This window comes from Phaseolus vulgaris, chromosome 11, assembly GCF_000499845.2.
Source record: "Phaseolus vulgaris cultivar G19833 chromosome 11, P. vulgaris v2.0, whole genome shotgun sequence".
NCBI lineage: Eukaryota > Viridiplantae > Streptophyta > Magnoliopsida > Fabales > Fabaceae > Phaseolus > Phaseolus vulgaris.
In genome coordinates, this window is record NC_023749.2 from 43,162,871 (window position 1) to 43,187,853 (window position 24,983).

The 24,983-nt window shown below is 34.5% G+C and overlaps 1 pseudogene; it reads left to right on the forward strand.

Annotated features, from left to right (window-relative positions):
• Window positions 1-11,272: 11,272 nt before the first annotated feature.
• LOC137833345 (NAD(P)H dehydrogenase (quinone) FQR1-like) lies at window positions 11,273-13,066 on the forward strand (annotated as a pseudogene).
• Window positions 13,067-24,983: the final 11,917 nt, after the last annotated feature.

Sequence of the window (24,983 nt, forward strand, 5' to 3'; positions counted from 1 at the left end):
AAAACACATCTTTGAGATGCCAAGACATTCTCAAAGTTAGATTTCCCTTTTGAAAGCTTGTCCACAGTGTCAACAAGATAATGAACCTTTTTCTCAATATTTTCACAATTTTCGCAAATGAGAGTGTCACACTTGCAAGAAGAATTTTTGAAATGATTTTCCAGATTTTTGAAATCATTTTTAGATTTTTCTATCTCATCTTCAAGTGATTTCACTCTCTTTTCCAGCCAGCTGTTAAGTTCTTTCAATCGGTTGTTTGAAAGAACCAATCGATTAGCTTCATCATGAGTTTCTTGAAAAGCTTCAAGCAATTCACTATAATTTTGTTCATTTAAAGAAGCACATGAACTTACCTCACTTGAGCTACAAGATTCATCATCTTCTTCAGCTATCAATCTGATGTTAGCTTTCTCATCTTCACTTGATGATGATACCTCATTTTCATCCCAAGCTATGTAGACTCTCTTTGTCTTGCCTTTCTTTTCCTTGTAGCTAGGCTTTTTCTCCTTGCTCTTGTTTGGACAATCTGCCTTTATATGACCTTGTTCACCACAGCCAAAACAAGTATAGTTATTGGAATTAAAATAATTTGATTTCTTGTTTCCATACTAATCTTTGTTGTTGTCCTTGTTGCGGTTCCTTTTCAAGAATTTGCTGAACTTTCTTGACGGCAAGCTAAGGTTTTCCTCATCACTATCATCACTGGATTCTTGTTTTTCTTTGTGCTTGGAAGCTTTTGAGGCTATGCTCCTTACGTGCTTATCTTTGCTTTCTTGAACATTGAGTTGATTCATCTCTAACTCATGTTCCCTAAGCTTTCCAAACAAAGAAGCCATACTCAAGGATGTTAGATCTTTAGATTCGAAAATAGAAGTTAACTTGGGTTGCCATGCTCTATCAAGACATTTGAAGATCTTGATGTTTAGCTCTTCCTTTCAAAGGTCTTGTCAAGGCTCATGAGATGATTGATGATGTGCGTGAATCTGTTCTACACCTCAACAATTGTTTCACTTTTGAGCATTCTGAACATCTCATACTCTTGGATTAGAGTATGCTTCCTAGCTCTCTTTACCTCATTTGTACCTTCATGAGTTACTTCCAGGGTGTCCCACATTTCTTTTGATGATTTGCATTGAGAGACCCTGAAAAACTCATCAGAATTTAAAGCAGAGGTTATTATATTTTTGGCAATGCAATCGAATTTGGCCTTCTTGATTTTTTAATCAGTCCATTGAGACCAAGGCTTTTCAATGAAAGATCCATCTTTTTCAAACTTTGGGACAAAAGGACCATTTTTAATTGCATCCCAAATTCCTTTGTCAAGTGATTCCATAAAGATTTTCATTCTTACTTTCCAAAATTGGTAGTTCAAACCACAAAACAGAGGTGGTCTGTTGATTGAAGCACCTTCCCCAAAAGGTAGTCTATCAGCCATTTAAAAACAGTTTTAGGATCAACTTGAATAACTTTCAAGCTCTTGATGCCAATTGTTAGAATGGATGGCTTTAAACTGGAGGGGGGGGGGGGTGAATGGTTTAAAGAGGGATTTCGAAAACTTTTAAGTCAAGAATGAAATTATCTCAAGAAACAATTGATAAGGAATCCAATTTGCCAAATCAATAAGCAAAAACAACAGCACCAGAAAAACAATCGGTTGTTTCGCAGAAACAATCGGTTGTTTATACCAGTTTACAAAAAAACAAAACTGAATTTAAAGAGATAAGGATAGAGAGAATGCACACAGATGTTTATACTGGTTCACTCTAAACCCAGAGCTACATCCAGTCTTCTAAAAAACCACTGAGGAATTCCACTAAGCAATCAAACCTAGACCACTTACAACACAACCAAGAAAGTGACCTTGATCCCCTCAAGACACACACTTCTCTTGGCCAACACACCAACACAAAAGAAACTTGTTCAATAGATACAAGGATTACACTTGTTACAGAAGTAAATCTGAAATCAATACAAGCAGAAATCCTATCTCACACTCTTTGATCAATCTCAATATCTAAGCAATCTCAACTTTTTGAAAACCAGAATCTTGTTGTTCTAAAAAGATTGTTATTTCCCAAATCTGTTTTTCAGAATTTATTCAAAGATGTTTGTTATCAAATCTTAACAAACTTATTTATTGCATTTAAAGATTGGTCAAAGCATTAAAGACTGGAGCGTAAACAATTATAATCATTTAAAGCTCAGTCAAAACAAAAACCATTTTTCTATTATGGTACCAAAACAAACAATCGGTTGTTTCCTCGAATCAATTGGTTGTTTTGGTTTTAACAGCTCAACCATTTGAAAAACAGTTTTCAATCTTTTCTCAAAACACCTAAGTATAAAACAATCGGTTGTTTCGACAAAACAATCGGTTGTTTCGACAAAACAATCGGTTGTTTCGACAAAACAATCGGTTGTTTTTCACTTAGTTTGAAAAACACTTTTCTTTTAAAAGATTGAGAATGCCTATGCTTTGGGTTCAATCAAGAGTGGATTACGAAACTTAAACTACCCCAGATCCTAACTAAGACAGCTCAGCAACAGCAAGCACAACCAAGCCTTCAACAGCCTTCAAAGGGTTTGGATTCTTCAAAGCTTGAACACCACTTGGTTCAACACATTGGACACTGATATCCACATGACTCATGTATTAGATCGTTTGTAGGGTATAAGTATACTATTAAGCGTTGATAATTTCATCATCAACATGCAGAACAATGGATCGAGATTGGATGTATGAATTGCTTGATTCTTCAAGAAGATTGAGACAACCCTTCATAGATGGCGTTCATGATTTTGTTTCTAAGGCAATGAATCAAGTTTCATACATACCAGATGGAGGGGTAAGGTATTCGGGTGTGAAATCTTGTTGTGAGAAAATTCTCAAACCTTCTCATGTTAGGAGTCATCTGCTTCAATATGGCTTTCAACCCAATTACAGGGTATGGGTTTATCACGAAAAAGCAGGGGAAAATGAGGTTAACTTAAACATTACATCCACCAGTTATGAAAACATCAGGTGTGATGATGAATTTGGGTTATTAGCCGAAATGGTGAACAATGCATACATGCAAGAAAGTGATATAAGAAATTGTTATGTCAATGTTATCGAGGATGTAGAAGAACAACCTAAAGCTGAAGCACAAAAGTTTTATGATATGTTAGCATCTTCTCATCAACCCATTTATGATGGAGCAACTCAGTCTAAATTTTCAATATCCATAAGGTTTTTGGCACACAACTGAAAAGTGTTTAGATTATTTCATTGAAATGTTACTTGATGTAGCTCCAACAAAGAATTGCATACCCAAGACTTATTAGGAAGCAAAAAAATTTGTCTATACTCTCGGCTTGAAGGCTGTCAGAGTTGATTGTTGTGAGACTGGAAGCATGTTGTATTACAAGGACGACATCAAACTAAATGAGTGCAAATTTTGTGGTCTTCCCAGGTACTTGCCACCAAAGGGTCAGAACGAAACATACAAAAGAGTGCCGATAAAAAGTGTTTTATTTGCCTATCATACCACGATTACAAAGACTATATACGTCAATGGAGTCAGCAAGCTAAATGTGATGGCATTTTGAAAACAAAACTAATGATGATGTATTGTGACTTCCATCTGATGGGAAAGCTTGGAAACACTTTGATAGTGTATATTCCGAATTTGTAGCTGAACCCTGTAATGTAAGATTGGGATTATGTTCTAATGGATTCACTCCTTATATCCAATCTTCAACATCCCTATATTCTTATTGGCCGATATTTGTCACTCCTTATAACCTACCCCTGAAATGTGTATGACGAAGTCGTGCATGTTTCTAAGTTGTCTCATACCTGATCCTGCTAACCCAACAAAAGAAATAGATCTATACTTGCAACCACTTATGAGCTCTAAAAATTGTAGAGTGAGAATGTTTTCACTTATGACATATCAACAAAAGAAAATTTTGTCATGCGAGCGTGTTTGATATGGATACTTAATGATTTTCTAGTATATGTGATGTTGTATGGATGGGGGACTTAAGGGAAATTAGCCTTTCCTTATTGTGTGGAGGACACAAAAGCATTCACCCTAAAGCATGGAGGTAAAAGTTCTTGGTTTGACTGTCATCGACGATTGTTTCCAACCAATCATCCTTTCAGGAGAAGTTAGATGAGATTCCTTAAAAGAGATTTGAAATGGATGACCCACCTTATGTCTTAAATGGAAATGAATTATGGAAGATTGTTCATGACTTCCCAAAAGTGACAGATGGTCCCTTTGAATATTTGTATGGGTATGGACAATATCATAATTGGAACAAAAGGGCAATATTTTGGGATCTGCCATATTGGAAGGACAATTTGTTAAGGCACAACCTTGATATTATTTATACACATAGAAAAAAGCTTTTTTGAAAATGTCTTCAACATTGTAATGGACGTTAAGAACAAAAAGAAGGACAATCAAAAGGCGAGAATGGATGTTGTTGAATTGTGTGTCTGTGGAGACTTGGAGTTGGTTCAATTACAAAATCTAAAGTTATCAAAACCAAAGGCCAACTACACATTTTGAAAGAAAGATGCTAAGTTAATTTACAAATGGATCAGTGAGTTGAAGATGCCAGATGGTTATTCCTCTAACGTTGCAAGGTGTGCAAACCAAGACAAGGGAAGTATGCATGGCATGAAAAGTCATGACTGTCACATTTTCATGGAGTGTTTACTCCTAATATGTTTTCGATCATTGCTAGAATTTGTGTGGAGTTCCCTTGCTGACTTAAGTCAATTCTTTAAAGACTTATGTTCTAGTACATTGAGAATGAATGATCTTGTCAGAATGAAAGAAAACATACCAATCATGTTATATAAGTTAGAACGAATATTTCCCCAAGCTTTCTTTGATTCAATGGAACACCTTGTCATTCATCTTCCTATGGAAGCAATAGTTGGTGGTCCTGTTTAGTATCGTTGGATCTATCCATTTGAAAGGTAAGCATTGTGTTAATTATTTTAATGTTTAAGAAGGTGTGTAACTTATAATAATTACTGCTTTGCTTTAGGATGATGGGAGATGCAAAGATATTAGTGGTAATTTGGCACGAGTAAAAGGATCAATATGTGCATTCTACTTACATCGAGAGATAACATATTTTTGCTCTAATTATTTCAAACGTGTCAGCTTGTTGTCAAATAGAAGTTTGAGAAATGACCCTTGAACATTTACAAATGAGGAAGACCCATACACATTGTTGGTTTTGAATAAAGGTGGATGCCCAAGTAGTTTTAGCAAAGACTATTAGTTCAATGATAAAGAACACCATTCTACCCATGTTCATGTCCTCAACAATTGCGATGAGGTCAAACCATTTCTTGAGTAAGTTTAACTGTACATAATTTGAATTAAATTATTAATATTCAAAGATTGTTTTTACAAGTGCACTCAATCAATGACGAAGACGCTTCGATAGTCATACATGCTAATTTTTCCGAATGGTTCAAGAGCTACATAAGTGTAACCTAAACCCATAAGTGCTTCTTATTTAATCGTAATTTCATAAATAAATGTAATGTTTTCTTATCACTACAACACATGTTCATGATGAAAGGAATGTAATCAACCCAAACTTGAAGGGACTTTCTCGGGACCTAATTCAAAGACAACATCATGGAACATGTACTTTGTTAATGGATATAAGTTTCATACAAAGGCATGGGTGTTGGGTTTAATAGTGCCAAAGTTCAAGAGGGGGGTGAATTGACCTTTTAAAACTTTCTCGCAGAAACAGTGTTTAACACAGTTTTACAGAAAATAAATCGATTTATGTGAAAATGAACAGATTTATTTCAGCACTGTTTTTGTTTGAAAAGCTTTTAATTCGGCAAGGTTAATCACAAGATTATGCAGATAGAATTTCCAGATGCACACACACACAGATATCAGATTGAAAAACAGTGTAACACAAAACAACAAACCTTAATTCCAATTCGTGTGATTTAGGTTCAGTTAAGGGCTTGACAATTAGTGAGACAATCTATTACACACAACCTGTTTTATTAGCCTTTAATAGATTATCAGTGTTCTTATTGAAACCAGACAGTTTTCCAGAAATTAAGAACAATGAATCACAGAACAGCAAGCTTCAACTTTAAGCAATTGTTTAAGGTCCAATTAATAGCTTTAACAATTTCTTGAGCAATCTATCACAGCCAATCTGTTCCAGTGGCTTTTAGCAGATTTTATATGTTCTTATCAGATTCAAACAACTTTTTCAGAAATTAAGAACAGTATGCACAGTGCACAGAAAGAACAGATTTATTTTCAATTGAACAGATTTATTTCTTTGCTGTTTTATCAATTATGCAGAAACGAAATTGCAGAGAGTGAGAGAGAATGAACACAAGCAGTTATACTGGTTCACTCAACTGAGCTACATCCAGTCTTCACCAAAACCAGGTGGAAATCACTAAAACACAGTACAACCAAGTACAATTCCCACTGTTCTTGAAACCTACAAGAACTTAGGTACTCTTGCTGAAAAAACCTATTTCAGCTCACACACACACTCTCCAAGAAAACCTATCAAGAAGAGTGTTCAACCAAACTATTACAAGAAATGAGAAGTGAAACGACTACACCTGATTGAGGATACAAAGATCTGCCTTAAACCAGTAGGCAAGATTGCTAGAACAGTAGCAGCACCTCACACCAAGCTTTTGGAACCAAACCAAGAACAAGCACTTTGTGATTTTTGAAATCTTTGAAGAACAAATGCTAATCTTTTGTAAACACTTAACTCTCTATTGTCAAAACTTGTTTTTGCAAATGTATGAATCAGTGATAAACTCAGAAACAAGTTTGCATTTTATAGAAAACCAACTTATAACAGATTTTTGAAAAACAGTTAAAGCTGTTATAAAATGAACAGATTGAAAATAAAATGAACAGATTTATTTTCAAAAGCAGTTAGAGAATTTGTTAAGTGAGGAGACTTAGTCAACCATTCTGGTGCTGAGATAAAACTGAAAAACGTTTAAGCTTGACATGGCACCAGAGACAAAAAGAATCTATTCATTTACAAATGAACAGATTTATTTTTCAAAACGAAAACAGAAAAAGTTTAACTATTTAAAACTCAATCGTTTTGAAAAGAAGAAGACTTAGTCAAAATACCTGATGCACAAAATCTAATTTTTACAAGACTTAGCCAAGGCATCAGTGTAAAAAAGAATATGTTTATTTAGAAAAGAACAGATTTATTTTTATCCCGTAAACGGGTTTTTTGTAAAACATGTGAAAAACAGTTTAAGAAAACTTATGCTTGTTCTTATCACATGGCCAGTGGTTATAAGGTGAGATACTCAGCAAAAAGCCCACTCTTAGACAACCTCTAAGCACTACCTAAGACACACTTAAAGCAAAACAAAATACAAATGAAATGTACATATAAGTCTTCATCAAACACAATCTTGAAGGGGCAGCAACCATCTTCAACAATGGGCATATGGTAAGAAAACAACAAATAAGGGGTTATATGTTAAAGATGTAACTGGAGAAGGAGAAGACGACTTTTACGGTTCAATTCATTATATATAGGAATTGAAGTATGTTTCTCTCAATAAGAAGATCCCGCTATTCTACTGTGAATGATTTGATCTTACAATTAATGTTGGGACTAGATTCAATATAATCTAGTTGAAATCAAGTTAAGTGGAAGATATGGACCCTATGATCCATTCATTCTTCCATAGAAGGTAAAGTTTATTATGTCACTTACCCAATGTAAAATACTTCGTGGATGGTGTGTTCCAATTAAAACAAAACCCCGAGGACATGTGCAAGTTGACAACATCAACGATGAATTGGCATATCAAGCTTATGAGACGTCTAATGTGTTACCAGTTACAAGAATTGAACATTTACAATGTTTAGCTAACACATTTAATGTCGAAGTAGTTGACGACAATGATGAAGATGTTGACCTCTTAAATGAAGATTATTCGGAACATCACATAGACAATGACGATTCAGAGTTTAATAACAATGATGATTACCGTATATTAGTTTTAATAAACTATAAATAAACATATCATCATTAGATAATTATACTAATATTACGAACAAATAATTTTTCAGGAAAAATGGTTAGGACTAGAGGGAGGGATGGTTCCATTATTAGGCGTGGCCATCCGAGATGTGGAGTTTCTACATAGATGCATAACCAACTAGTTATAGATATGAAGCATCCCTTATTCTGGTATTTTACTAGTATTTGATGTTGGTAGTCCTTATATTTCATCCCATTCCTCGCCACCATCTAGCCCGTCTTCCTCCACCCCCTCCTCCTTTGGGCATGGACTATTTTGGTATGCTTATCCACACCCTACTATATCACCTCAACACACACATATTTCATCATCTTCACACCGTCCTAGTGTTCCAATACCACTAGGGCCATCATTCTCTGTTCCGGCTTACCATCACAGTGTCCCTACACCACACCACCAGACTTGGAGTTGTCCACTGCAGCCTACCCTTGGTACATTTGCGCAAGCCACTCCTTATCCCATTGTCCACCCCACATCTTCTCCCTCGGTCCTGACTACTACTGGCTCTGTGCAAGGCCTCTCTAACCATGTTAATCATGGCACCGCTAGTGCCTCAGAGCATGACCTCCCCCTTGAGGATGTCCAACATGACCCTACTGGTAGAGTCATCATCTGACTGCTTGGTAAAGGGTAAGTCATCCTAAAACTATATATCTTTTTTTATTCATATTACAATAATGTGTGTATTTTGATTTATTTGTATTGTAGTTGGACGCCAAATCATTTTGCTAGTGATGCCATTGTACATTGCATTTGGGCTCAATTTTGAGGACCATATCATCATTATGATGCAATGACTGAGGAGAACAAACTAAAATGGTGGACTGACTTTAAGGTACTTTTAATTTTTAATTACAATTGCATACAAATAAACCAAAATGGAAAAATCGAAACAAAATAATTTCTTTTTTTTAACAGAGTAGAGTCACTTGGACACCTCAAGAAGAGTGGCTGATTAAAAACGTCTATGAGTATAAAGTTAAAAAATGACTTTGTGACATGTTGACCAAAGCCAAAGTAGGGCAAAGGGTATCCGACCTACTTGGATAGACGAGCAGGCATGGATTGAGCTTCTGAACTATTGGGATACACAAAAGTTCAAATATAAATCAACTTAGAATTAAGTGAGTAGGGCTTCAGCTCGTGGTGGAGCATTCCACTCCACAGGTCGAAAATTACATTCAGATATTGCAGTGTCCATGGTAAGTACTCGTCATTGTCTTACATTGAATTCATTTTACATTTGCAACATATATTGCTTCTAATTGTACAACAATATTTGGAACACCAATATGGTTCTCCCCTGAACCTATGAACTATTTATGGTCACCCACATAAATAAGAAAGGTGATTGGGTTGACACTCGTGCTCGTGAAACTTATGTAAGTTATTGTTCTAAGTTTTTTTAAATTTTTATTTTAATTTCGTAACATTTCCATCTGCTAATGACCTATGTAGGAAAACTATCATGAGCACTTGAGGACCTTTCAAGTAAATAGTTCTCAAAACTCTAGTACTGATGTCCATCAAGTTGATCCAACAACAAAGCTTCAAACTTAGAAGGAAGCTGTCGGAGGAAAGAGTAGAGGTCGAATGTATGGTACGACAGACTTGGCTGGTAACTTCCGCCAAGGAGTCTCTTCCCTCACTCAACCCTTTGCATCTGACGCTTCAAAATCTAATTAGTTGACTAAAAATCAACAACTTCGTACAGAAGTTAGTATGTTGGGTCAAAAGTATGCACACTTAGAGGACGAAATGAAGATCATAAACGAACAACTTGTCTCAATGTTGCAACGTGACAATGCTTCCTCTAGAACAAGTCAATTGCATCACCAGTATGATCTGCAAAATGATGACTAGCCTTTCCCTTAAAGTGCATCCCAGACTGTAAGTTTAATTATTTCACATTTTTATTATATACTAAATCTTTTAGTTATTCACATTGTTTGTATTTTTTTACAGGTTTTTACATATCACATCACTACTATTTCTACTTCATGGGATGCATTTTATATTTTCATTTGCACTCCTTTTATGTAATTGTATTATCAAACATTTTAAGTTCTAGTAGTTTTAGTTAATTTTTAAAGTGCAATTTTATTTTTTGGTTTATTTTAATTCTAAGTTCTATTTTATGTATTAATATTTTGTTTGAATAATTTGGATAGATGAAATTATCGAATTGACTTTGTTTACCTATTTGGATGATTTTTGTATTGTGAATGATGGAGATTTGTTATTTTGAATTGTGAATTTAATTGGGATTTGTTATTTTGTAATTGTTACAAGTAAAATTGGCTAGAAAAATAAAATAAAATGTTGTTTTAAATCATTACTATATTTTTAAATTTTTTTTGCTACCATTTATGCGTCGGCCATGCCCACTTTTGTTTTCTTAAGTTATGCATCGACCTGACCGACGCAAAATTTGATGCCATTTTTTTTTCTCTTCTTCATCGGCCAAATCGACGCGTACACGTTTTTTTAAGACATTTGTGTTGGTTTGGCCTACGCATAAGCCGATGATATTACGTTACTTTTACATCGGCCTAACCGATGACATTTGCCTTTCTTTTTCGTTGGCTTGGCCCACGCAATTTACGTCGTTCGTCCTAGTCGACGAAAATATCATTTTGTTTCCGCGACTTTTTCGTTCACTGCTTGACCGACACAAATCCAACGTCTATTCATCTGTTTTGGTTCATTTGTGTCTATTTTTTATCAACGAAATAAATTTTTTCTTATAGTTATAACTCATAGTAACACAATTCATGATTATATCAATAATCCAATGCATGAAAAAAAAATACTCAATCCATTTTTGAAAGAGATTAATGCAAAATAAATCGTAATATTTTTTTAAAGAAGGACTTATGAGTTTGGTTGGCAACATACAAATATAGAATTGGAAAATTTTAAGTCTTCAAAGGTAACTTAATTCAAATTAAAACTTTATTTAGTGGAGTAAAATCTACAAGAATCTTCAACTTTGTGTCCATTTCTAAACAAATCACTCTACAAACAAAGCCTCGACCTTAGTTCTACTCATAATAGAGATCAAGAAATTATCAACTAATTAAAAAGAAAAACAAAGTACATGATATAAAGCTTGCGCTTCCCTCCATTTCACAATTTGCAAATTAAACCGTTCATTTCAGCGAGAGTGCGACTGCGACGGAGAAGCCCAAAAGCAGAGAAGGATCTACAATGTCTATCAAAGTTCACGTTGTGTATGCACTTTACTATTCTTTCTCCTCAATGCTAATTGCTCTCTCTTTTCCTCAAAGTGAAACAAGACTTTATTATACTTCATGTTTTTTCCGTTATTTCTCTGGTTTTCACTATCTTTGTTGGTAGTGTTGTTTTCTGCCATGAGGCTTCGCAAAATGAAGTTTTTTTCGCTGGGTTTCTTTCACTTCTCCATTGGGTTCTTGAATCTGAAGGTTTTCAATTTCATATTCTTGGAATGTCCTTGAGTCACAGTCCCTGGGATTCTATATATTCTTCCTTTGACTCGGTTTCTTTCATGCTTTATATTCTGTACTTTGCTTCTTGAATATTCTTTTGCTTCATTTTCATTTCATATTTACATTAACAGTATAAAATGCTTAAACTACTTCATCTAACAGTGTCGCATTTTTCTTTACAAATGAAATTTTGTTAATTGCATTGGCAGGTACTTCTCAACGAAAGGGCACGTGGAAAAACTAGCTCGAGAAATAAAGAAAGGAGCGAATTCTGTGGAAGGTGTTGAGTCCAAACTATGGCAGGCATGTAAACTCCATTTTTAACATGTCAAAGTTGCTAATCCTATATATGTTAATTCCATATTTGGCAATATTACCTTGCAAATCAACCTATACACTAATTAGAAGGAGGGTTCTATAGTTTTTTCTTGGCTGTGTTCTCCTTTGACATGCTTCAACGAAACACTTTCAGAAGAAAGAAAAAACCATTAACTAACTAATATACTAATTTGTAAAAGTTGTCGTGTATAACTTCTTTAATACATAGCTTCATGAAGTTAGAATCTTTCATACATAAGTTAATTTGGCTTATTTGAAAGTGTTTCTGGAGAAACTAGTTTAACATATATTATAAGATTTTATTTCTCAAATGGTGCTAATGTTTTTCATTACTGATAACTGAACATGTGTATGAGCAGGTACCTGATACACTGGCACCGAGAGCATCGTGGAAGACTAATGTACCAATCATCAGCAGAAAGGAGCTGCTTGAAGGTGATGGTTTTGTCTTTGGCTTCCCAGCGAAATTTGGAATGATGGCTGCTGAGTTTCAAGCTTTCCTGGATTTAACAGCATCAGTATGGAACGAAGAAGAACAACTGCTTAAAGGCAAGCCAGCTGGAATCTTCTTCAGCACAGGTTGCCAAGGTGGTGGACAAGAAACTACAGCGTAAGAATCATATTCTAAAAGAAAAAACCAAAATATAGTTAAGTATTTGGTAATAAAAGTGTAAAAATGGAACTAATTAGTAACATGAATGCACTGGTTTTAGTTGTCAATTCCTAAGAACATGGTAATGAAACTATGGAATCTAACTATGATCTCATGCAGGCTAACTGCTATTCCTCAGTTGGTTAATCGTGGAATGTTGTTTGTTCCAATTGGGAATATATTGGGTGCTGAGAAGTGTGAAATGGAGGAAGTGAGAGGTGGGAGTCCATTTGGTGCAGGAACATATGCTGGAAGTGATGGCTCAAGGGAGCCAAGTGAGATTGAGCTTAAGCAAGCATTCCACCAAGGGAAATATATTGCCACCATTACAAAGAAGCTTAAGAGAGATCCTCAATGTTCTTTCCCTAAGATTGCTCGAAGATTGTCACAAGTAGTGCCACAGTCTTAGTTCTTGTTTTTTTAGCAGAATGAAGTGGATATGATTGTTTTGTGGTAGAATGTGGCGGATCTTATTCTTTTGTTTGTAATAGCGATGTTTTTGTTTTGCCTTGATGGAGTGTTGAAAATTGAATTTTGTTTATATTTTTACGAGTTATAACACAACTAACATCACTAATTAAACACAAATTTAATTTAGAGGATTAAGTAACTATGAAAATTTGTATTGAAAATTGAGTTTGTTTACATTTTTACGAGTTATAACTTAACTAACATCATTAAACACGAATTTAATTTATAGGATTAAGTAACTACGAAAATTTGTATTGAAAATTGAATTTGTTTGTATTTTTATGAGTAACTATGAAAATTTATATTGAAAATTGATTATTTTTTTAATATTTTTATGAGTTATAACTTAACTTTATTTATAGAATTAAGTAACTATGAAAAATTACTGTATTTAGGAATGAAAAAAAAACAAGAATACAAAAAATATAAGAAAGAAATTCTTAGAAGTTCGTCATTAAACACAAATTTAATTCATAGGATTATATAAGCGTAAACACTTACTTTTAAAAGACAAGATAAGATGAACAAATAAACACAATAGTAGAAAGGAAGAAAAGAGAAAATAATTGAGAGGAAGAATTTATGGTTGAGAAAAATGTTTCCCATGGTGATGCTTTATATGCCCTCTTTCACATGTGTCTTACTATCAGAGTAAAGACCAACAAATCTTTATCCTGGAAGTGCTTTCCATTTGTATTATAGATTGATGTGCAATCTCTAATGTGCATTTAATGCTTGTAAGCATGTGCATCTTCCTTTTGTTGTCCAAGGGGTTCATCTGATGTAATCTTTTAATAAGTTCATTAACTTGGATCGTCTAATATGATCTTTCTTAATTGTATTGTTTGATCTATTCTAGTGGAATCATTTGACACATCTTTCTTTCTTTAAATCACTTGTTTGGAAAACGTTTCATCTTTTGATGTTATCTAAATAAGCTTTTAGACATTTGTGCAATATTAATACCAAGATTGGATTGTTTGATGATCTCTTCTTCAGTGAGCGTGTGCAATTGTTCGACTAATAATCTTTTTCTGTTTGTATCATCTGATGCGCTAACATCAATGGATCATTGCTCATCTTTTCTATTGTTTTTGTCTTAAACTTATAATACACATGAGTGAGCTTTGTTATACCATAACATAATTTCTAGTGTTTTTAATCATCAAAACACATAGGCCCTCATATCATGAGATCATCTGATGGGTATTAGATCGTATACTGACTTAACACTCCATCAGGAAGCGGAAGAAAATGAAAATTCTTAAAAAATTCACAACTCTCTTAAGAGACTTGATTTTCTCTCTTTTAAGGAAGGTTCCTTGGTGGTAACTAGGAGAAGATTATCCGCACGTTAAAGACCTCAAAAGAACAAGAAGAATTTTTAAAAGTTAATTCAATTCTCATTTAATTTTAAGGTGAGTGCTACAAAGTGGCAAGGGGTCTTATTTATAGATGCTTAAGCCTTTTGTTCTTCATAATCCAATGGATGTGGGACTAAAAAACAAGGCAAAAGAAGGTTAAATCAAAGGGACTGTTGTACTTATTCCTTTGCTTGGAGCGTTCCAAATTTTTCTATTTTAGGTTGATTCCATGTGATGTGGGAATTCTAGTTTCCCTCTCATAGACTAGTTTGGCCTAGGTTTTGACTAGGGTTGGTCATCCCTCAAGGCCCAAATAGGGGCCTAATTAGATCTCAACCAAGGCCCACATATGCCTCTACAAAAATACAAAGGAAACATACACCTATACAATATCTACAAGACTAAGAAGAAAGAAGAGAAGTTTGTATAGTCTACACTTCAAAGTAAGGAAGTCTTCTTCATTAATGTCTCTTACTCTTCAGTCCTTCTAACCATGGACCTTGTCAAAGGCCCAACATGATTTCTCTTAGATGGTCCTCTATCAGACCTCCCTCTTGCGGAGATCATTTTCATAGTCAGCAACACCTACAAAAAGAGATAGATTACAAATATTAAAAGAAGGGTTGAATCCATACTCAGGTGAAAGATCTAATTTACATGCATTATCATTTATTTTATGGAGAACTTGGAATGGGACATCTCCTCTTTGATTGAGTGTTGACTTCCTCTTAGAGGGAAACCTTTCCTTTCTCAAGTGTAGTGATAAGTGTCATAATTCAGTAATATTTCATACAAAAGGATAGGCACTTGTGGACTTTAATTGATAAAATAGTTATAATTCAACCTTGAACCTTTTTACATATTTTTGGATTATAAGATATATATGAACAATTTATTTGCAAATTTGTGTTAATTTCAGGAATCCAGGGGAAATGGAGATAAAAGGGCTAAAGGAAAATGGACAAGTTAAAGACAAGATGAAAAGAAAAAGTTAGAACTTTGAGAACTCGCCCAAACTCGTTCAAACTCACCCAAGCAAGATCACTCCAGAGGAACTCGCCCAAGACTCCTCGAAGCCTCGCTTAAGAAAATTCACTCCAGAAAAAATGGGTTTTTTCTCGTAAAACTCGCTTGAGCAAACAATATCTATCTTAAGTGAGATATCACTTAGCCAAGCCCAATTAGGTTAAATAGAAGGTGTGAGACATAACCATAGAAATCATTGGGAGGATATGGAGAGATAGAAAATTCTACAGGAGGCAATCGTCTTGGAGAAACACCCTTAATTATTGCTTTCCATGCTTGTAATGGCCAATATGAGTGGCTATTTATTTCATTTTGGGATTAGGAGAAATCTGTTCAAACTCTTATGTATTGAGGTGATATTTATTTATAATATCCAGTTTTTGATTCATGATTGATATTATCATTTTATTCTTAAAGCTTTAAACTATTAATCATTTTTATCATTAAATTTGATTGGAAAGTAATTATGAGTATCTGACCTAAATGATAATGCTTAACATATTTGAATGCTAGGAATAGATTTGAAATGTTAATTGCTTTATAACATATGTTCGTAATGGTAAGGACTTTTTATAAATATGCGAGGAATCAATATTTAGGAAACTCTCTTAATAATTTTGCATGCAAGGAATTAATATGAATGATTTTTATATGTGCAACATTGTCAATAAAGATGGAATGTTATATGTTTTTATTCATCGAATCTACATACGAGTAAGAAGGATTAACCCCATTCCCAATTTTTCCAATTAACTCATCCAAATCATTTACTTTTCTTTTATTTAATTTTCATACAAACTTATTTCACTATCTTTCAAATCAAATTATTGTACATATTCTTATACTTGGTGAATGGTACAATTAGGATTTTAAATAACTACTCCTTATGGGTTTGATATCCGTTTTTAAGGATAAATTATTACTTCTGACTCGGTACACTTGCCGTAAAAGAGTCAACATGTAGTCAAACCCTGTCTCCTTACTAAAATATAGGTTTCTTTCTCCTTTGTTGTTGTATTTAATATATTTTTTAGTTTGTTTTTCAATATGGTCTTTTATCTTCTCATGATACTTCTTAATAAACTCAGATCTAGACACTCATTGCTTACATAACAAAGAAATCGTATCCAAGAAAGAGAAATTAAATAAATAAGCGTGATAGGTTAAAACCATAAACAACCTCAAATGAAGAAAGATCACTAGTCTTGGGTAGACTATGCAATATGACAACTGTTAGAATATGTGGCTTAAAAACAAGAGGGGGTGAATTCTTTTCAAGATATTTTCGCAATTTTCATAATTGTTTAAGTCAGATTGAAAATTTCATAAAAATCAACCAACTAAATCACTGTTCAATCAATTGTAAAAAGAGAAGCAAACATACAAAACATAATATAAACCCGTTGTTATATTTATTAACAGATTGAATTACTATGTAGAAACCAGAAAATGAAAATTCAGTAAAAGGATAGGGATAGAGAGAATCACACAAGAAATTAAAACGGTAATTAAAAGCGAAACAACATGGTGAGTAATTGAAGTAGTTAAGCGTATATATATTTTCAATGTAAATAAGTGTTAGAAATAATGTTGCATTGTACCCGAAAAGTGAAGATATACATTAACGAAATATTCTTGTTGATGAAATTATATTCATGTTGATGAAATTGTTGAATGAATGTCTATAAAAGGGTTTAAGAACCTGAGTAAAGGTAAGTTTTACTGAGAACTCTACACTGATACAAATTTTCTAGTTTGAATGCTCTCACTGACTTGATCGTCGGAGTGTGATCAATAGGTGGAGCCCACTTCGTCACAAAGAGCTAGCATCTCAGTTCAACAATATCAAGCAAAGTCGCTTCAACTCGAACTCCACTTTCAAGTCTGACAAGGTCAGCAAGCGAGAACAAAACCATTTGAATTTTAAATCATTAAAAAGGTTTTAGTAATTTTAGTTAGTTGATACACTATATCAACTTGTTAAAATACTTTACTAAAGTCACAAGGCTTTAGTGTAAGTGATTTTAACCAATTTTAATAGATTAAAAACCTGAATTAACTTATTTAAAAACATAACGGTTTTAAAATATTTTCTTGGAGATGTCTTGAATCATAATGCATAGTGAAAAAGTTATAGCAAAATCTACCTAAAGACACACACATGCAAAATTGTGTAGTCTTCATGATTAAGCTTTGAGCACATCAAATCCATCCATTTTAGTCAACAAAATCTTCTTTGGAAAAGAGTCTTGAGATATAGCTTGTCTCATATAGTTTATGGAATGGTATAAAATGGGTCATTTTGCTGAAATGGTCCAGTACCACAAAGATAAAATGATAGCCCTTTTAGGTTCGTGGGAGACCAAGCACAAAATCCACACTAATGTCAACTCATGGGGTGTTAGCTATGGGAGGGGTGTGTAGAGCCCATAAGGCATTACTTTAGTCGTAGGTTGAAGATAAGATATGTATCTAGAGCAAAACCTTTGAACATCTACTCTCATCTGTAACCAAGAAAAATTGTTTTTCAAGAATGTAAGAGTCTTATCAACTTCGAAATGGCCTATGAGACCTCCGTCATGATTTTCATTGAAAAGAAACTTCCTAATGGATCCTTGGGGTATGCAAAGTTTTCTCAATTTATAAAGATACCCCTTATAAATGTAGAACCCATCAAGAGGCTTATTGAGACATGACGCAAATGTGGTATGCAAAGTTTATGTCATGCACATACAACTCTTTTATGTCATCAAAGCCTAAGATTTAAGAGCATAAAGAGATAAAAGCCTAAGATTTAAGAGCATAAAGAGATGAATCGTGTGTGTCTTCTAGATAAACCATAAAAAACTATATTACTCTTCTCTTTCTTATATTTGATAACATAAGGAAGTTATTCCAGAAATGCTACCCACTTAGCATGTTTCTTGTTTAATTTTCCTTGCCCTCAGATATACATTAGTGACTCATGATCGATGTGTATAATGAATTCCTTAGTCATTAGGTAGTGCTCCGATGTTTTCAGGGCCCTTATTAGAGCCTAAATCTCTTTATCATAGGTGAGATAGTTCAAGGTTGGTCCACAAATTTTTTCACTAAAGTAAGAAATAGGATGACCATCTTGAAGTAACACAACACCTATTTAAATCCTAAATGCATCACACTCTAGCTTAATGGTTTGAGAAGATTTTGGAAGAGGTAGGATGGGTAAATGGATTGACTTATCTTTTACATTTTAAAATCTTGTTATTGTTTTTTACCCTACATGAGTGGCACATCCTTCATAACAAGTTCATTAAGAAAACACAACCAATGTAGAGAAGTCCATCACAAATATCCTATAGAAGGTAACTAGCCCCTTCAAGCTTTGGACTTCTCCCAAATTTGTAGGGGTGGATTCTTGATGACCTTTTTACGGCAAGTGCACCATATTGTCAAAAGTAATAATTTGTCCCTAAGGACGGATATCGAATCCACAAGGATTGGTAGAATAATCAAGTAAAAGATTCACTAGATATAAAATAGAATAATAAAGTTTTTAGGGATTTCTTATGATGAGAATGATTAATAAGAAAATAAGTTAAAGAGTTTGTTGCTTCAATTGGAAAAGTAGGGATTGAAGATGAGTGCTAAGTATTTGAAACGCCTTCGAAAAGGCCCATTTATTTGGATGCAATTGACTCGGCGCCATGTTCATGGCATTTAACATGCAACACTCGAAAGGAGGAAAAGGAAAAGTGATGTTGATTTCTTTGAAAAAGTACTCGTAAACAAAAGTAAAGTCTCTGGCATCACGAGGAGGATTCATGAAAACTCGGTCACTGTTAACACAATACTTAATAGCCACAAAATCAACCATGGCATCGGAACATATATTAAAGGAAGAAATGACCTCCTCTATCTTATCCTTCGAGGTAAACTTAGAGGCATAAGAGGAAACATCACCGAGTACCAAAGAGTACTCGGGATCAGAGATTGGGAGGAACTTGTCCTTCCTCATCTTCTTGGTTAGACTTGGCCTAGAAGTCTCCCCGGTGTGTTGGGAGGAAGCTTTTCGCTTATATGAAACAATGTTAGCCTCATTCCTCCCTGATTCAATGAAAGTAGTCATCGCTACAGTTGTCCTAGGCATCGTGGGTATTGTTGAACCAAGTGGTGTTCAATGTTTTGAAGAATCTAAATCCTTTGAAGGATGTTGAAGCCTCTGCTTTGCTTGAAGTTGCTGTGCTGGTTTAAGCTTTCTTCTGGGGTAGTTCAATGTTGTAATCAACCCTTAGATTAAATCTCAAAGCAATTAGCATCTCAATCTTTAACAAAGCAAAATATTTTTCAAACTAAGTTGAAACAACCGATTGTTTTGTCGAAACAACCGATTTTTTACACTTAGGTGTTTTAAGAAAGTTTGAAAACTGTTTTTGAATGGTGAAATTTGTTAAGTAACAAAACAACCGATTGATTCGAGGAAACAATCGATTGTTTGTTTTGAAACCATAACAGAAAAACTGTTTTCTTTGACTGAGCTTTAAATGCTTTAACTGAATACGCTCCAGTCATTAAATGCTTTGACCAATCAGTTTTAAATGCAATTAAAAGTTTGTTAAGATTTGATAACAAACTATATCTTTGAATATATTCTGAAAAACTGTTTTTAAGGATTAAGAATCTTGAGACAAAGTTTTTAACTAAGAGTTTTTCAAAGAGTTCGTAGATTTCTTAAGAGTTGAGAGATTGATCAAGGTGCTGAATAGGATTCTACTTGTATTGATTTCAGATATTCATCTGTAACAAGTGTAATCTTTGTAAACTGCTGAAACAATTTGTTTGTGTGTGTTGCTGAGATTGGCTGTGTGTTCTTGAGGTGTTCAAGATCAGCAATCTTAGTGTTGGCCAAGGAGAGTGTGTTTCTTGAGGTTTTCAAGGTCATTCTTTTGGTTGTTGTGTAAGTGATCAAGGTGTGGTTGCTTAGTGGATTTCCTCAGGGTTTCTGAGAAGATTGGATGTAGCTCTGGATTGGAGTGAACCAGTATAAAAAACTGTGTACATTTTCTCTAACTTTATCTCTTTAATTTCAGTTTGTTTGTTGTTTGCTGGTATAAACAACCGATTGTTTAGAAGAAATAACCGATTGTTTTTTCTAGTATTACAGTTTTGCTTGCTGTTTTGGTTAACTGAATTGCTGAATCAATTGGTTTCTGAAATAAATTCATTCTAGCTGGGAAAAGTTTGCGAAAACCCTTTTAAACAATTCACCCCCCTCTAGTTTAAAGCCATCTTTTCTAACAATTGGTATCAGAGCTTGGTTTTTGAAAGTCATTCAAGTTGATCCTAAAATCTTTCAAAATGGCTGATAGACTACCGTTTGGGGAAGGTGCCTCAATAAACAGACCACCCTTGTTTTGTGGTTTGAATTACCAGTTTTGGAAAGTTAGAATGAAAATATTTATGGAATCTCTTAACAAAGGAATTTCGGATGCAATTGAAAATGACCCTTTTATCCCAAAGTTTGAAAAAGATGGTTCTGTCATTGAGAAGCCATGGTCTCAATGGACTGATGCAGAAAGTAAAAAGGCCAAATTCGATTGCATTGCCAAAAATATTATAACCTCTGCTTTAAATTCTGATGAGTTTTTCAGGGTCTCACAATGCAAATCATCAAAAGAAATGTGGGATACTTTGGAAGTCACTCATGAAGGAACAAATGCGGTGAAAAGAGCTAGAAAGCATGCTCTCATCCAAGAGTATGAGATGTTTCGAATGCTTAAAGGTGAAACAATAGCTGAGGTGCAGAAAAGGTTTACACACATCATCAATCACCTTATGAGCCTAGACAAGACGTTTGATAAAGAAGAGCTGAACATCAAGATCTTGAAATGTCTTGATAGAGCATGGCAACCAAAGGTAACTGCTATTTCCGAATCTAAAGATCTAACATCATTAAGTGTTGCCTCTTTGTTTGGAAAGCTTAGGGAACATGAGCTAGAGATAAATAGACTCAATGTTCAAGAGAGTGAAGATAAGCGCACAAGGAGCATAGCCTTGAAAGCATCCAAACATAAGGGAAAGCAAGATTCAAGTGATGATAGTGATGAGGAAAATCTTAGTTTGCTGTCAAGAAAATTCAGCAAATTCCTAAAGAGAAACCGCAACAAAGACAACAACAAGGATAGGTATGGAAACAAGAAACCCAATGAATTTAATTCAAATAACTATACTTGTTTTGGTTGTGGTGAGCAAGGTCACATAAAGGCAGATTGTCCCAACAAGAGCAAAGAGAAAAAGACAAGCTACAAGGAAAAGAAAGGCAAGACAAAAAGAGCCTACATAGCTTGGGATGAAAATGAAGTGTCTTCATCAAGTTCTTCATCAAGTGAAGATGAAAAAGCTAAGATATGTTTAGTAGCTGAGGATAATGATGATTCTTGCAGTTCAAGTGACGTAAGTTCTTGTGCTTCCTTAAATGAACAAAACGATAGTGAATTGCTTGAAGCTTTTCAAGAAACACATGATGAAGCTAATAGATTGGTTCTTTCAAACAACCGATTGAAAGATCTTAACAATGGGCTTGAAAAGAAAGTTAAATCACTTGAAGAGGAACTGAGAAAAGCAAAAAGTGATTTTGAAAAATTGGAAAATCATTTCAAAAATGCCTCTTGCAAGTGTGATACTCTCAATTGCACAAATTGTGAAAATCTTGAGAAAAAGGTTCACTATCTTGTTGAAACTGTGGACAAGCTTTCAAAAGGGAAGTCAAACTTTGAGAATGTCCTAGCATCTCAAAGTTGTGTTTTTGGAAAGGCTGGTTTAGGCTTCAATCCACAGAACAAGCAAGATAGGTTTTCAAAAAGCTTTTTAAGAAAATCAGAAAAACAACCGATTGTTAAGACGAAACAACCGGTTGTTACATGCTTTTACTACATGAAGAAAGGCCACTCTGTTAGATTCTGCAAAATTAGAAAATATTATGTTCCTAAAGGTTTTATGAAATGGATTCCTAAGGGATGCGATGTTTCTAACAGCAAAGAAAAGCCAAATGGACCCAAATTTGTAAGGGGACCAAATCTTGCAACTTAAATTTGTTTATGCAGGAAAAATGAAGAGAAAAAGAAGAATTGAGCCATCTGATCAAGCTGTTGAAGAAAAAGGCAGTCATTGAAGCTGAATCAATGCTATGCAAAAGGTCAAAACAGTGAAAAGAAGTTTTCTTGATCAACAAGCAATTGGCTCATTGAAGAAACAACACAAGGATAAGACTTTCTTTTAATTATTCTCAATCTCTATTTCAAAAGTTCTTTCTTGTGATTAATCTTCTTTTAATCAATGTTATCAGTTTTAATCTGTTTATGTCTTTGGTTAAAAATTTCAAAATCAAGTTTTTAACTACTGCAGAAAAACAACCGATTGTTTCTTCGAAACAACCGATTGTTTTGAGTCTGGCAGCACTGTGAAGAAATTGATTTAATTGCTTTTTGAAATTCTATCCGTTGCAGATCAATTTCAAAGGGAGAATCTTGGTCAAAGGATCTGTGTTGAAAGCTGACCACGTTCAAAAAGAAGTTACAACAGTCATAAAGGAATATATTCCAAAATCTTGGAAATTCAAGAGCCTTAATGACTAGTCAAAGATCACATGTGAAGACCATGTGATTTTCAGCTTTTTCTGGCATTTTTTGTGCAGTACAGAGTCAAGCCCTCTCTCTGAAAAATCAGGTACCCATTGAATGAAATTAAATTCAAATTGATTCTCTTTCTGCTATAAAATCAGGTGCAGATTTCTTTCAACAAGAACAACTAATTGCAACATCTCTTGCAACATCTCTTGCAAAAATTCTGTGAAGTAAGTTTTTGTCTCTGTTGTCATGGAATCAACCCCTCCCACCTCTAAAAGAGTCAAAACCAGACCTGTAAGGTCTGGAGGAAGGCTTGAAAGCTGGTTTTCTGGTGACACCGATCTCATTGAGAAGTATAGGTATGAAACAAGTGTCAAGAAGATAAACAACCCCAAGGTTGTGTGCTTTGACTGGCTGAAAAGTCAAAAGCTTGACAATGTGAAGAGGCTTCTCAAGGACCAATCACTCAGAAAGTTTCTGAAGCTAAAAGGGAACATCTATCCAGATTTGGTGAGGGTTTTCTACACCAACTTGAAGTTTGAGGGAAACAATCTAGTTTCTCATGTGAAAGGTGTGGAAATGGAGATAACTCATGAGGTTTGGGCTGCTGTTGCTGAGCTTAAGTTCTCTGGATTAAGAATCAACAAGGGAAACCTTGGTGTGGTAGAAGATTTCAACAAAATCCAGTTCTACAAAAGTTGCTTGAAGAATAATCAATCTCAAGTTAGCACATGCTCGGTTGGAGGTTTGAAGCTTGATGAGGGGTTGCTTGCTCTCATTGTAACTTGGATTCTAACTCCAAGGGGGAGTAACCACTCTGTGTTGACTGAAGAAGATCTGGTTTACATCTTCTGCATCACCAAGAAAGTGAAGATCAATTGGATTCACATAATCAAAGAACATATGCAAAAAGCCATGAGGTTAGGCGATTACCATTATCCCTATGCTGTTTTAATATCTAAGTTTCTACTCTATTTTGAAGTTAATTTTGAAGATGAAACTTCTGAGCTGGTCAAGTCAACTCAAGAGTTGAACAATGGATCACTCAGCAAGATGGGCTTTACAAAAATAGGTGGAAAATGGTTAAGTAAGGATGGTGATCATGGTGCCTCATCTAGTGGTGCTGCTCATCTTGAACAAGATGAACCTGCTGACATGGATGTTCAACATGATGATTCAGCTGAAGATTTTCAAGATGCAGGTCCTAGTGCTGATGCTGAACGTCAAGGAGAAAGAATGCGAACAATGTCTCCTTTTGAAAGACTCATGATAAATAGATTTGATAGCTTTGCTGAAAATCAAAGGAGCCTTCATGATCTCTGTGTTAGCAACTTCCAGAGGATTGACACCAGGTTTGACAACATGGATGCGAGGTTTATGACTCTGGATGAACAAATTGAAGCTGTCCAGAATCAAATCTTTGATCTTCAGTTTGCTGATGAGGAAGATTGAAAGAAAAACAACTGATTGGTCATCAAAACAATCGATTATTTTTGGCTGTTCTCTTTTCTGGTTTTAAAATTTTCTTTCCTTCTGCTGTTGCTGTTTTAATTCTGATGTAATGGAAACAATATCTTGTTTTATCTCTTATCTTTGTCTATTTGTGAAGACAAATAGGGGGAGATATATGCTGTGTTTCCAATTTGTTTTAAGTTTCTGTTTTTCAAGTTGTTAAAAACAGTTTGGGTGATGTTATTTGGTTCTGATATTAGATGTTTTTAAGCTTTAATTGTTTATCTGTATGCTAACAGAATATCAAAAGTTCAATGTATTGCTCAAAGTTCTATTGTAGGAATTGCTTCAGATTTAATCAAGAACAACACAAGCATCAGGGATTTGTCTTCATCAAATAGGGGGAGATTGTTGAACCAAGTGGTGTTCTATGTTTTGAAGAATCCAAATTCTTTGAAGGATGTTGAAGCCTCTGCTTTGCTTGATGCTGCTGTGCTGGTTTAAGCTTTGTTC